Consider the following 13,392-nt stretch of genomic DNA (forward strand, 5'->3'; position numbering starts at 1 on the left):
ATCTTGGAATAAAGGTCGGCCAATAGAACCCAAACGGCTAAAACCTTCTCTCGCAGCTCGACTTGATGCATAATGCCCCCACCGGCCCCTGAATGATAATGCGTAATGATGTTCCCAACCTTCCTCCCTAGAAACACACTGCCCAGACCACCGATCCGCACAAATACGTCAATGTGGTGATCTTCCCGAAAAATTCTTAAGATCACTTAAAAATTTCTTCTTCTGTTGAAAGCTTAGACCCTGCGTCAATACCTCTTCCGACGGATAATTCGCAAAAATCCGCAAAACCATGGAATATCTTTTGATTCTGAGTTGTGTACCGATGACGATGCTCTTCGTGGAGAAAACATTAATTTCCTTGCTTGCCGGTTCTTGCCCCTCACAATCTTCTAATCTCGACAGATGATCTGCAACCACATTCTTTGTCCCCTTTTTATCTTTTATTTCCATATCAAATTCTTGCAACAACAATATCCACTGAATAAATCTCGGCTTCACATCTGCCTTGTTCAAGAGATAATGGAGTGCAGAATGATCTATGAACACTATGGCATTAGATAGGATGAGATATGGTCTGAATTTATCAAAGCAAACACTACTGCTAATAATTCCTTTCAGAGTGGTGTAATTCTCTTGTACACTAGGGAGAATCTCGCTAGTATAATATAGATCGGTTGAAATTGCTTTATTTCTCCTCGACCCAAGACCGCTCCCACCGCATACTCACTAGCATCACACATTACTTTGAACGAGCTCATCCCACTTCGGTGTTGTCGGATTGGTGCTTGCACTAACTTTTCTTTCAGCGACATTAAATACATTCAGACAGCTTGTTTCCAAAATCAAAAGGGTATCCTTCTCCAAGAGTTTGGTCAATGGTTTGGGAGATCTTCGAAAAGTCCTTAATGAACCCTTCTCGCAAAAACCCGCATGACCCAAGAAACCGGATCCCTTTCACATTCTGTAGGTGGAGTGGGAGCTTTTTCCAACTACCTCAACCTCTTGCCTTATCTACACTCCATACCTTCCTCGGAAATCTTATGTCCAAGGATAATGCCTTTTTGCACCATAAAAAGTGACACTTCTCCCGACTTGAGGATGAGGGTTCATCTCTTCACATCCTCACTAATACTCTTTCCAAATTATTTAAGCAAGCATCGAAAGAGTCCCCAACTCGAAAAATCATCCATGAAAACTTCCATAATATCTTTGAGAAAGTCATCAAAATGGGCCATGCGTCAGCTTTGAATGTTGCGTGCGCTATACAACCCGAAAAGGCATTACTCCATAAGCAAAAGTACCGTAAGGGCAAGTAAATGTGGTTTTCTCCTGATCTTTTTGGGCTATTGGGATTTGAAAATATCATGACATGCCATCAAGGAAGCGTGAGAAATGATGCCCCGGCTAGTCGCTCCAACATTTTTGGTCAATAAATGGCAAAAGAAAATTATCTTCTCCGAGAGACTTCATCTGCTCTTCTACTAGTCAATGCAAACTCGCCAACCACCATCATCCTAGCTGGGATTAACTCATTCTTTTATTTTTACCACCGCTCATTCCTCCTTTCTCAGACTACTTGGAATGGGCTCGCCCACTTGCCGTCCGGATATGGGGTAGATAATTCCCGCATCAAAAAGTTTTATTACCTCCGCTTTGATAACCCTCTTTCATATTTGGATTCAATCTTCGCCGAGGTTGGATCTACTGTATTTGTAGTCATCCTCCATTAGGGATCTTATGAGTGCGAATGATGGATTTATACCTTAATGTCGGAGATCATCCATGCAATAGCTGATTTGTGCTTTTTCAACATGCTAACAAGCTTATCCTTCTGCTCCGTAGACAAGTTTGAAGCTACAATCACAGTGAGTTTAGAGTCCTCCATTAAAAATGCATATTCCAAATGTGCTGGAAGTGTTTTAAGCTCAAGTTCTGGTGGTTCAACAATTAATGGGTGCAAGCTGCCCTCCTTCATTCTATCAATCTCCTCGAAATCATTTGCCTCATGTTCCCAGTTATTCTCCTCTTCTTCCACCTGGGTACCTATTTCTTTACAATCTATAACGGATATCAACATATCCATTCCACATAGTTCTGCTTTTGAAATAGCAACTCCCATTGAAAAGAGTTCTTGCCTTTGGTCTTGGTAGGAAGAATCAAGCTGAGCAAGAATTCTTTCTACACTTTCCTCCAACTGATAACTCATTGACACCGATGTGGATCTCTCAAAATGCTTTATCACATTATCTAATTCACATTTTTGCCCTTGAATCTTGGTGATGTACTCTTCAACTGATTCTTCTACTGTCTATTGAGTTGTATATTGCTCATGATAAGAATAACACGGTATGTCGTGCAATGCAACTGTTTGAACTTTCTGCTCCACGTTTTCAACCATTCTCATGATAGTGTCAAATGATTCAAACATGTTAATCATTTTCTGCAATAAAAAAGAAATAAGGAAAAGTCAGAAAAATGATAGAATAAGAAGATATGAAATAAAATATACTAAGAAACCAAAGTGCAAAGTATCTCTAAATGCCTACTCCCCGGCAACAGCGCCAAAAACTTGGCAAGGTCCCCTTGCGTATATCCCGCAAGTGCATGGTTTGTCGAAGTAATAATCCCGGATGAGCGGGTATCGAATCCACAGGGAGTAGGGAATAAAAACACTTAATCCGTTTCTTAGCTATCTGAAAAATCAGTAGTGATAAGTGTGACAATGATTCAATTCTCAAAAGTAAAAACAACAAGTAAAAGAGCATGGGTAAAGGAGGAGGTAAGGCAAATCGATAAAGATGGGGTACTCGGATAATGCTCCGCCTAGGACAATTGTTTCAAGTGCAAGAACCCTCTTTTATGTTTCCTAATCAATGCAATGGTAAGTCATGGAAATCCTTAAATACATAATCCCAAATCTAAAGTCAACTATGCCCAACTCTATACATGTCCCATATGAGAGATTAGATAACCTCTCAACCTCGCACTCGAATAGAGTTGCAATGAGCTCTAGGGATTCCAAGTGATAAATCTCTTCCTAATTATAGACCTAACCCTTTGGTCTAGGTGGAAGGTCCATAACAACGATTAATCCCTAGATACTAAGATAACCTCAACGCTTCACTCCGTTGCATGCGCAACTAAGCCCCAGCGGAGGGTCATCCCTTAGACCATTCACTCTATTATGGCCATAAAGAACTAGAGGAACGGAGGTAGAATCTATCACGTCAGAGGAGAAAAGGGATGCTCTTGTACCTCTTGACTCACCCTCTCAACCCTCTCCAACCTAGGTTTGTCTAACACTCGTGGTGTCTCACTCACTCACAAGGTTACCAACAAGAACTCTCAATTCTAGTGTCACTCTAGGGGAAATGTTCATAAAATTAAGCATTCAAGGTTGGAAACCTCACAACAAAACATCAATTAATTGAAAGCATAATAAAGAGATTTGATAAGTATTATGCGATATGAATGCAAAGCATCTCATTCCTTATGTTGAGCATTACTTTTTCTCGGGTTTTTTTACATTAATATGTGTTTTTTTATGTTACTTTTTATGCGGTAGGGGTTGTGAGGCCGATTATGAAGGAAAGAAGCCAATGTGGATCACAATGCACCGATTTTGGAGGAAATCATGCTAAAGTTCAAACGTGAAGATATAAGTCGGGTGCGTGATGCTAGAGTGTGTGCCAACCTCCCCGTATTTGAGTTTCACAACCATTTGAGGGGCACAAGGGAAGTCACACTCAAGCATCTCCGATTTATGCACATAGAACATGACCTCCATCAACTTATCGGTCATTGAAGAAGCTAAAGCGATCCACGGCATAAACGTGGTGCCCGCTTATGTTACCTCGATGAAAAGTGGATTCGGAGTATTTTTGGCATAGTATTATAGTGGGGTACCGCAGCAAAACATTGTAGCAAAGTCATCGCTCACACTGCCGAAAATGACAGCTTTCAAAAGAATCCACACGGGCGAGTGGAAATTACCCACGCCCGTGTGGCAAATTCGCTAGGGCCCGTGAAGCATCCACGCCTGTAGTCGCCCGATTCCAGCTTTATTTAAAGCCTAATCAGCCCCTGCTTTTTGGCATTCTTTTTCTCCATGTTTTTCCCCAACTTGGAGAGAGGGCTTCAGCTAGGGTTTTGAGGGGTATTGGCTAGGGTTTTGGAGAGGTTCTACGGCTCTGACATCGCGCGTCATTTGGAAGAAGGTTATTGGGACAGCTTCGTCGGCATCGATCCCGGGCGAGGTGTATCCTAGGCCGGACAAAGGATCCCTTGCATGTAGTAGAGGACTTTTCACAAGACCATCGACACGCACCATCGAGGGTGTTTTTTATGGATTCATTGCTCTTTTACATTTGATTTCTTTTGATTGTACTTAGCTCCATGGAGAGCTAAACCCCTAGTGGGTACTTGGGTGATTTGTGAACCCTAGGATGTATTTCGTTTCATTGAACTCTTTATTATGCTTTTAAATAAATTGATGTTTATTGTGAGTTCCAACCTTGAATGCTTGATTGTTTGAACATTTCCCCTAGAGTGACACTAGGGTTGAGGGTTCTTGTTGGTAACCTTGTGACGTAAGTGACACACCACGAGCGGTTAGACAAAGCTAGGTTGGAGAGGGTTGAGAGGGTGAGTTGAGAGGTACAGGGAGCGTCCCCTTTCCCTCTCGACGTGATAGATTCTACCTCCATTCCTTGAGTTCTTTGCGGCCATAATAGAGTGAATGGTCTAAGTGATGAACCCTCCGCTGAGGGCCTATTTGCGCGTGCAATGGAGTGAAGCGTTGAGGGTGATCTTAGTATCTAGGGCTTTAATTGTGGCTAAGGGACCTTCCACTGGACCAAAGGGTTAGGTCTATAATTAGGAAGCGATTTATCATTTGGAATCCCTAGAGCTCATTTCAACTTTATTCGAGTGCGAGGTTGAGAGGTTATTTAATCTCTCCTCCGGGACATGAATAGAGTTAGGCATAGTTGACCTTAGATTTGGGACTATGTATGTAAGGATTTCCATGACTCTCCATTGCATTGATTAGGAAGCATAATAGAGAGTTCTTGCACTTGAAACGATTGTCCTAGGTGTAGCATCATCCGAGTACCCCATCTTTATCGATTGCCTTACCTCCTCCTTTACTCGTGCTCTCTTACTTGTTGTTTTTTTCCTTTGTTGAGAATTGAATCATTGTCACACTTATCACTGCTGATATTTTCACATAGCTAAGAAGTCGGATTAAGTGTCTTTTATTCCCTACTCCCCTGTGGATTTCGATACCCGCTCATCCCGGGATTATTACTTTGACAAACCCGTGCACTTGCGGGATATACGCAAGGGGATCTTGTCATATGCCAAGTTTTTGAAGGAATTGCTAACAAACAAGAGAAAATTTGAAGAAGAGGGCACAGTTGCACTCATGGGAAATTGCTCGGCCATTTTGGAGAAAAAGCTCCCACAAAAATTGAAAGATCCGGGAAGCTTCATAATCCTATGTGTACTTAAGGGTGGGGTTAAAGAAAATGCCCTAACGGACTCGGTGGCAAGCATTAATGTTATGCCCTACACCATGTACGTGAAGCTTGGTCTTGAGGAACTTAAACCCATGAGAATGATTTTACAATTGGCGGATCGATCAACAAGGAAGCCTCATGGGATGGTAGAAGATGTGATTGTCCGGGTAGAAGATGATTTGTGTTCCCTATAGATTTTGTCATCATGGATATTGATGAAGATGTGGAGACACCGTTGATTCTTGGTCGGTCATTCCTCACTACCTCCGGTGCCCTAATTGACCTTAAAGGAGGAAAATTAACATTAAGAGTTGGTGAGGAAGAAGCAGTGTACACTCTACCGGCGGCCATGAAACATTCTTTAGACCATGATGACATGCTTTATTTTGTTGATGAAACTTAACTTTTAATTTCTGATTGTGTGTAGGAAGTACTATCATTAAACCCAATGGATGAGTACTTGGGAGAGCTAGAAAATGAAGATCTAGAAGAACCTCACTCTCCTCTTCCAAGTTCCAATTTGAAGTGGCCAATGGAGAAGGTTATGTGCACCAATGCCAAAGAAAAAGAAAAGAAAGATTCAATGTTGAAAAAGATTTGGAGGGAGGTTTGGGGAAAGAAGAAGAAAGGTAGTACTCATTCTCATCAGACACCTCAAGAAAAGAAGGTACAATCTTCACCTCCCTTTCTTCATGAAAAGTGTGAAATTCATTAATTGATGTCTTTGAATTTACCGGGAAGAAGCACCAACAATTCAAAGATGACCGGGGGAAATTTCAAATTATTCGAACCCCTGTAAGGTAAGTGAAAAGGTACGTCAGGCTCGTGACGTTAAACAAGCGCTTCTTGGGAAGCAACCCAAGCATTTGGTGGTTTATTTTCATGTTTGTGTGTTCTTTGTGTTCATGTTCTTGTCATTTTTTTTGTATTTTCTTAGAGTTGCTAATGTGAATAAGTCCTTGCTCTCATTATTTTATTTATCATGATCATTGTCCATGTGGTTTTTTACTTGATTTTTATTGTGAAATTGTACTTGTGTGGGCTATAATTTGATGTGTTAGATTGAAACTTTGAAACCATTTATTTCATGTTGGAGATGATTTTTAGATCATTTTTGTAACCATGGCCATGTGTTTGGAGAAGCAACCAAAACTTTAAACCAAGTTTTTAGAGTCTCACGGGCTCTATGAGGAGCTCATAGAGGCTGCGAGAAAATTCCGAAAACTTTTAACTAGGCTTTCACGGGCTCTATGAGGAGCTCATAGAGACCATCAAAGACCATCCAGAACTTTTTAACTAGGCTTCACGGGCTCTATGAGGAGCGCATAGAGACCATCAAGAAAATTCAAAACTTTTACACTACTCCTCGCGGGCTCTATGAGCACCCCATAGAGGCCATGAAGACTCTTATTCTTCATATGAACATTTGCCATCTTGTCTCTCTCTTCATTCTCCTTCTTCTCCAACCGAACCCTAGCTTCCATGATCCATCTATCCATGGCTGGATCTCACCAAGGAATGTTCTAAATCATCTCCACATCTCCTTGGGAAGTTGATCTAGTGTTTGTCTTCTAGCTCCACTCATGTGTTTTCAAATCATGTTGGTATGAAACTTGCTATTGATGAAATTTTTTCTTTTCTTTTCTTCTTGCTTTCTTGAGTATTTCTGTGGATTATTTCAAGCTTTTATCTTATATTTTGTGGTATGATCATCAAGTCTTTGAAACATTTCGAATTTATGTAAATTTTTTTCCAAATTCATGATGTGGGGAAACTCTTTAAAATTGAATGGTATCCATACAGGCTCCATATGCCCGCATGGATCCTATTCACTCCATTTTCTTCATGTTTTAGCCATTTTCATGCCACATTATGCATTCTCTTGGATTCCTTTCATTCTTATTTGAATTTTTATTGATGTAAGAATGCCACAAGTCAAGAAATTTGCCTCCGAACGTCCAAGAAACACAATTCCAACCCCAAAGAACCACACTTTAAGCATGCTTATCATAAGGCGAAGTGTGAAGTTTCAAGACCAAAACCATGTGGCACACTTCATCACATATAATGGGGTATTCTGGAAATATTTGGGATGCATGAACAATTCAAGGAATTACTTTCACATGGTTTTTTTGGTGAATCTATTCTCAATTGATGATCCTACCTTTCACCAACTTACTTTTGGAGGTTTTGAGCAATTTTCGAAGCACACCAAGACAACCACATCTTCAACATCTTGTGATGACTAGTTGGACATTTGAGCATGGACATTTGCTTTACTTCTTTAGTTTATTTCTTTGCTTTTACTTTTTGATGCAAGTGTGTTTGTTTGATTTTTAATAAGTTAGGGAGGGATGCCCTATCAACCTTGTGTTGAACTTTGCTACTCTTCATCTAGTATTTGTGTGTTTTGACTACTCCCTAGCATTTTATTTTTTTGCAATCTTAATTTTTGTTTGGAATGATGATGCCCCTTTATGCCGTGCAAAGCATTAAGGGAGCTTGGTGAGCCTCTCCACATCCCGTGGAAGCCGGACCCGACATGAAAAGCTTGCAACACCTTTTTATTCGGGTCACCTCTCGCGTGTGCACAAGATTTAATCGGGGATGTTTGTTCCACCCTCCTCCATTATTTTTCATTGCACATATTATTATGTTTTTTTCATGATTAGTGTACATTGGGGACAATGTACAACACTAGGTGGGGGATGGGTGTATTGTATGTATTAGGGATTATTATTTACATGCTAGTGTACCCATGATGGCTTATTCATTCTTATAAGACTCTTCTAGCATGGTTTAATGATTGATGTGAGTTACATGATTTGTGTGCTTTATTGAATCTTATTTCACCTCTAGTATTTTCTTGTGTACTGAATCTTGTGTTGATGCCCTGGGAATAGCCAACATGACTACTTTATCTCTCTTGATTGCTTTAACACACAAGCTTGAGTACTTGGCCTTAGAATTCTAAGTTCTTTCTTTCAATGAACTCTTAAGAACTCCTAAATCTTGTTGAGCTAGCCCTAATTTTGTGGCATATAGAGTAGTCTGAAGACATGATCTAGGATGAATGTAAAAAAAGAAAATGAAAAAAAAGAAGAATGAATGAAAAGAGAAAAATGAGTCTATGTTAGTATTCCTCTGCTAATGAAGCATGAATGCATCTATGTAGACTGTAATCGAGTAGTTGGGTTGCTATTGTGCCTAACCAGCATGTGCACCCTCCAGAAAGATTTTTGGTGCAGTCTATGTTAGTCGGACTCGAAAAAGGAAAAAAATGAAATGAAATGAAAATAAAAAACCCTAGTGATCTTTTTGGATAGCTACTAGAGGCTTTAAAAAAAAGGGAGTTAGTTCGAGTTCAAGACTTTGAAGGATCTTTCTTGTTCATCGGAGTTGCACTTAGCATTTTAAGACTGAGTACTCTTGCATGTGGAGTGATTAGCATCTAGAGCTGTACTAATTGAAGTCGATGAGGGATGGACCGGTCAGGGAGGATGAAATACAAGGTTCACACACATGGCACGTACATATAGGAAGTGAGACAAGATCTTTTTTTGTTGTACTTAATGTTTGTAACTCATTATTTTTTTATCATTTTTCCAATGCTTGTAGAGTCTTGTATTTATTTGAGCCGGAGGTAATACATTTAGCCTCTTATCATTATCTATGTTTTTTTCATGATGTGTTTGCTTTGGGGACAAGCAAATGCTTAGGTGTGGGGATATTTGATAAGTGTCTACATGTATGTATTTTTAGTATATGTATTTGTATAAGAATTGATACCCATTTTATGCATAATCATGTGTTATTTGTTTTGTAGGGCACGAAAACGACATGGAGGACACGAAGATATGATTTGGGCAAAAAAGAGAAGAAAACCACGTCATGGTACTGTATCGTATTTATTGTAGCAAAGTACTATAGTTGGAATATTGTAGCAAAGTGGTATCGTAACAAGATTACTCGTAGCTACCACTCGTAGCACCCGGTGGGTTTTTCGAGTCATGAATCTAATCACGGCAAACGGCTTCAATGCTGCCCGGTATAGAGCCTGCGATGATTACTGTAGCTAATGAAGAGAACAAGTTTTGCTTGAAGGCATAGTGGCTCAATGAGATGCTCATTGAGCCGAGATAGATACTATTCTAAGTGCATTTATGGAGTTTGCCTACACCAAACAATGTCAGTGAGGAGCTCTATGAGGACCTCATGGAGCCAGTATACCACCTGAATGAGGTCCTCATAGAGAGGAGTATACCACCCGGGATTGAACTCATAGAGAGTGGTATACCACTAGGGATGGAGGCCATTTTGGGGGAGGATGAGTGATATATATAGAGGAGGATTTTCGAGGAGAGACTTGGGAGGATACTTGGCAGCCCAAGACTTACGAAGAAGAGGAGAAAGGAAGAGGTTATTTTTGAAGAGTGTTGTGGCTTGAGGCTTGGGAAGATCAAGGGCTAGATTTAAAGGGGAAAGCTTCATCATCAAAGTAGGAGGAGTATTTGGCTTTCCTTGGGCTTGAGGAAGCGTCATTCGGCCGGCATTTTTCCTTCTTCATCATCATTCGGACTAGGGAGTGTCATTTATGCATTTACTTCTTGTTTTTGTTGAGATTAATAGGCTTGTTTGTATGATGGCACACTAGACCCCCAAGGCCACTGGATGTAGGTGAACCTTGGGGGGTTCATCATGTATTTTGGATGCTACATTTACATTTGGAGTGCATTGGTGTCATTTATGGTTTGGTTCATTGTGTTTCATGCCTAGAACTATTATGTGAAGAAATCCTTAGTTCTTGTTTGAGTTGTACACGTAGATGTGACCTACTCGCATGTATTAGATCGTTAATGAGCTAAAAGGGGTAATCTTTGACCAACATGCCGAGAAATTGGATGTAGGTAGGCCCTCCGAACCATGAGGATAAACTTAGGTTAAGTGCATCCATATCACGTGATCTCCTTGTACTCAATGCAAACGTAGAAATATGATTAATGAGAGATCCTTGTCATCATTTGTACGGGATTAGAGTTTAGCCGCCAAGAAATTGGGGTTGAAATAATTTTGAGGTCCATCGGTCTAAATCACCCTTGCCATTTATTTTTATGCATCCTTATATCATGATGACCCCTTTTGGGAATCCTCATCCCTAGGCCTATTCTTAGCATCATTGCTCTTGTGATTTTCTTGCTTGCCTTGGAATTACTATAACTATGTTTTATTTACATTCTTGCTCGTATTAGAGTAGTATACCATGCTTGAGTTGTAATGTTAGAAAGTGAGTGATGGAGGAGTAGTAGGAGCTCCTTAGCCCCGTGGAATATGATCCTTGGGCTTTTGCACAAGGTATTACTTGGCGACCCCGTACACTTGCCGGTGATCAACCATCCTAACTCACCATTACATTAGTTAGGAAGCATAATAGAGAGTTCTTGCACTTGAAACTATTTTCCTAGGCGAACCAATACCCGGGTACCCCATCTTTATTGATTACCTTACCTTCTCTTTACTTTTAATCTCTTTTGGGTTGATTTTCTTTTGAGAATTGAATCTTGTCACATATATCACTATTCATCTATCATATAGTTAAGAAGCAAATTAAGTATTCTTATTCCCTTTTCCCTATAGATACGATACCCCACTCACCTGGGATTTATTACTTCGACAACTCCGTGCACTTGCGGGGAGCATTGTCAAACACACAAGTACTGATCACCTTACATCACCAGGCTCATCATCGGGATGTGTCTACTAGACACTATCAGAGGGGCAGAGAAGGCGATCGTATCTACTCCACTGGGATGACTCTCCACAAGACCATCGACATGACCATCGAGGGGGTTTCTTTATGGATTCATTGCTTTTACATTCTATTTTTTGATTGTACTTAGCTCCATGGAGAGCTAAACCCCTAGTAGGTACTGGGGTATTGTGAACCTTATGATGTATTTGTTTCTTTGAACCTCTTTATTATGCTTTCAATAAATTTATGTTTATTATGAGTTCCAACCTTGAATGCTTGATTGTATGAACATTTCCCCTAGAGTGACACTAGAGTTGAGAGTTTTTGTTGGTAACCTTGTGAGTGAGTGACACAGCATGAGCGTTAGACAAAGCTTGGTTGGAGAGGGTTAAGAGGGTGAGTCGAGAGGTACAGGAGCGTCCCCTTTCCCCTCCTGCGTGATAGATTCTACCTCCGTTCCTCGAGTTCTTTGCGGTCATAATAGAGTGAATGATCTAAGGGATGAACTTCCGCTGGGGCTTAGTTGCGCGTGCAATGAAGTGAAGCGTTGAGGTGATCTTACTATCTAGGGCTTAATTCTGGTTAGGAACCTTCCACCTGGACCAAAGGGTTAGGTCTATATTAAGGAAGAGATTTATCACTTGGAATCCCTAGAACTCATTGCAACTCTATGCGAGTGCGAGGTGTTGAGATTGTTCGATTTCTCCTCCGGGACATGTATAGAGTTAGGCATAGTTGACCTTAGATTTGGGACTATGTAATTAAGGATTTCCACGACTCACCATAGTATTGATTAGGAAGCATAATAGAGGATTCTTTATCGATTGCCTTACCCCCCTTCTTTACTTTTGCTCTCTTACTTGTTGCTTTTACTGTTGAGAATTGAATCATTATCACACTCATCATCATTGATCTTTTACATAGCTAAGAATCAAATTAAGTATTTTTATTCCCTACTCCCTGTGGATTCGATACCCTCTCACCCGGGATTATTACTTCGATAAACCCGTGCACTTGCGGGATATACACAAGGGGACCTTGTCAAGTTTTTGGCGCCGTTGCCGGGGAGTAGGCGTTTAGAGATACTTTGCACTTTGTTTTCTTAGCTATTTCACCACACATTGTATTTCATATGTTCTTATTCTTTCATCGTTCTGATTTTCTTTTTCTTTCTTTTTGGTGTAGCTCCAGGTTATGACCCGAGAGAATCCATCAATATTGATTGAAGGAGACCCTAAGCTTGAATGTACACTTAGAATAAAAGGGAAAGAACCTGTGCAAGAACAGCATAATTCAGCTGATTTGGAATGAGAGGAATCTGAAAACATGGCAGAACAGAATGAGAAACAGCGAACACTATCCGACTATGCCAGACCTTCAGTATTGGGAACACAATCGAGTATTGTGCATCCCCCGATTACAGCTCAGAACTTTGAGCTAAAGCCGACATTCATCCATATGCTACAGCAGTCCGCACAATTCAACGGTTTGGCTGATAAAGATCCAAATAGTCATATAGAGAGCTTTCTCGAGGTGTACGACATACTGAAGATAAATGGGGTTACGGATGATGCCATCATATTGAGAGTCTTCCCATTTTCCTTGAAGGGGAGAGCGAAGCAGTGGCTACACTCATTACCTAGAGCATCAATCACTACATGGGAGGAGATGGTAGAAGCTTTTCTAGCCCGTTACTTTCCTCCCGGAAAATCAGCAAAGCTTAGGAATGAGATCTCGTCCTTTGTTCAGTTGGAATTGGAGTCTCTATTCGAGACATGGGAAAGGTTCAAAGAGCTACTGAGAAAGTGTCCGCAATACGGATTTCCAGAGTGGATGATTGTTCAAACCTTCTACAATGGTTTGAACCCGAGTACAAGGCAACTCTTGGATGCGGTAGCAGGAGGTACCTTAGGTAGCAAAACTCCCGATGAGGCTCGTCAATTAATTGAGGAAATAGGGTTAAATAGTTACCAATGGAATGCTAGGGAAAAAAAAAAGGTGGCCGGTCTCCATGAAATTGATGCGGTAACCTCATTGGCAAGGAAGTTAATGATTTCTTCCCCGAAGAACACCTATATGTGGTACAGGAATCAGAATCGGAAGATACCCCCTGGTTTGCGGATT

General features: G+C 40.7%; 1 non-coding gene across 1 annotated transcript; it reads right to left on the reverse strand.

The window, feature by feature from the left end:
- Nucleotides 1-12,984: 12,984 nt before the first annotated feature.
- LOC120254947 lies at nt 12,985-13,091 on the reverse strand. The gene has a single exon (XR_005534828.1). It is a non-coding gene; the product is annotated as a small nucleolar RNA R71 (small nucleolar RNA).
- Nucleotides 13,092-13,392: the final 301 nt, after the last annotated feature.

Source organism: Dioscorea cayenensis, unplaced genomic scaffold (assembly GCF_009730915.1).
Source record: "Dioscorea cayenensis subsp. rotundata cultivar TDr96_F1 unplaced genomic scaffold, TDr96_F1_v2_PseudoChromosome.rev07_lg8_w22 25.fasta BLBR01000767.1, whole genome shotgun sequence".
NCBI lineage: Eukaryota > Viridiplantae > Streptophyta > Magnoliopsida > Dioscoreales > Dioscoreaceae > Dioscorea > Dioscorea cayenensis.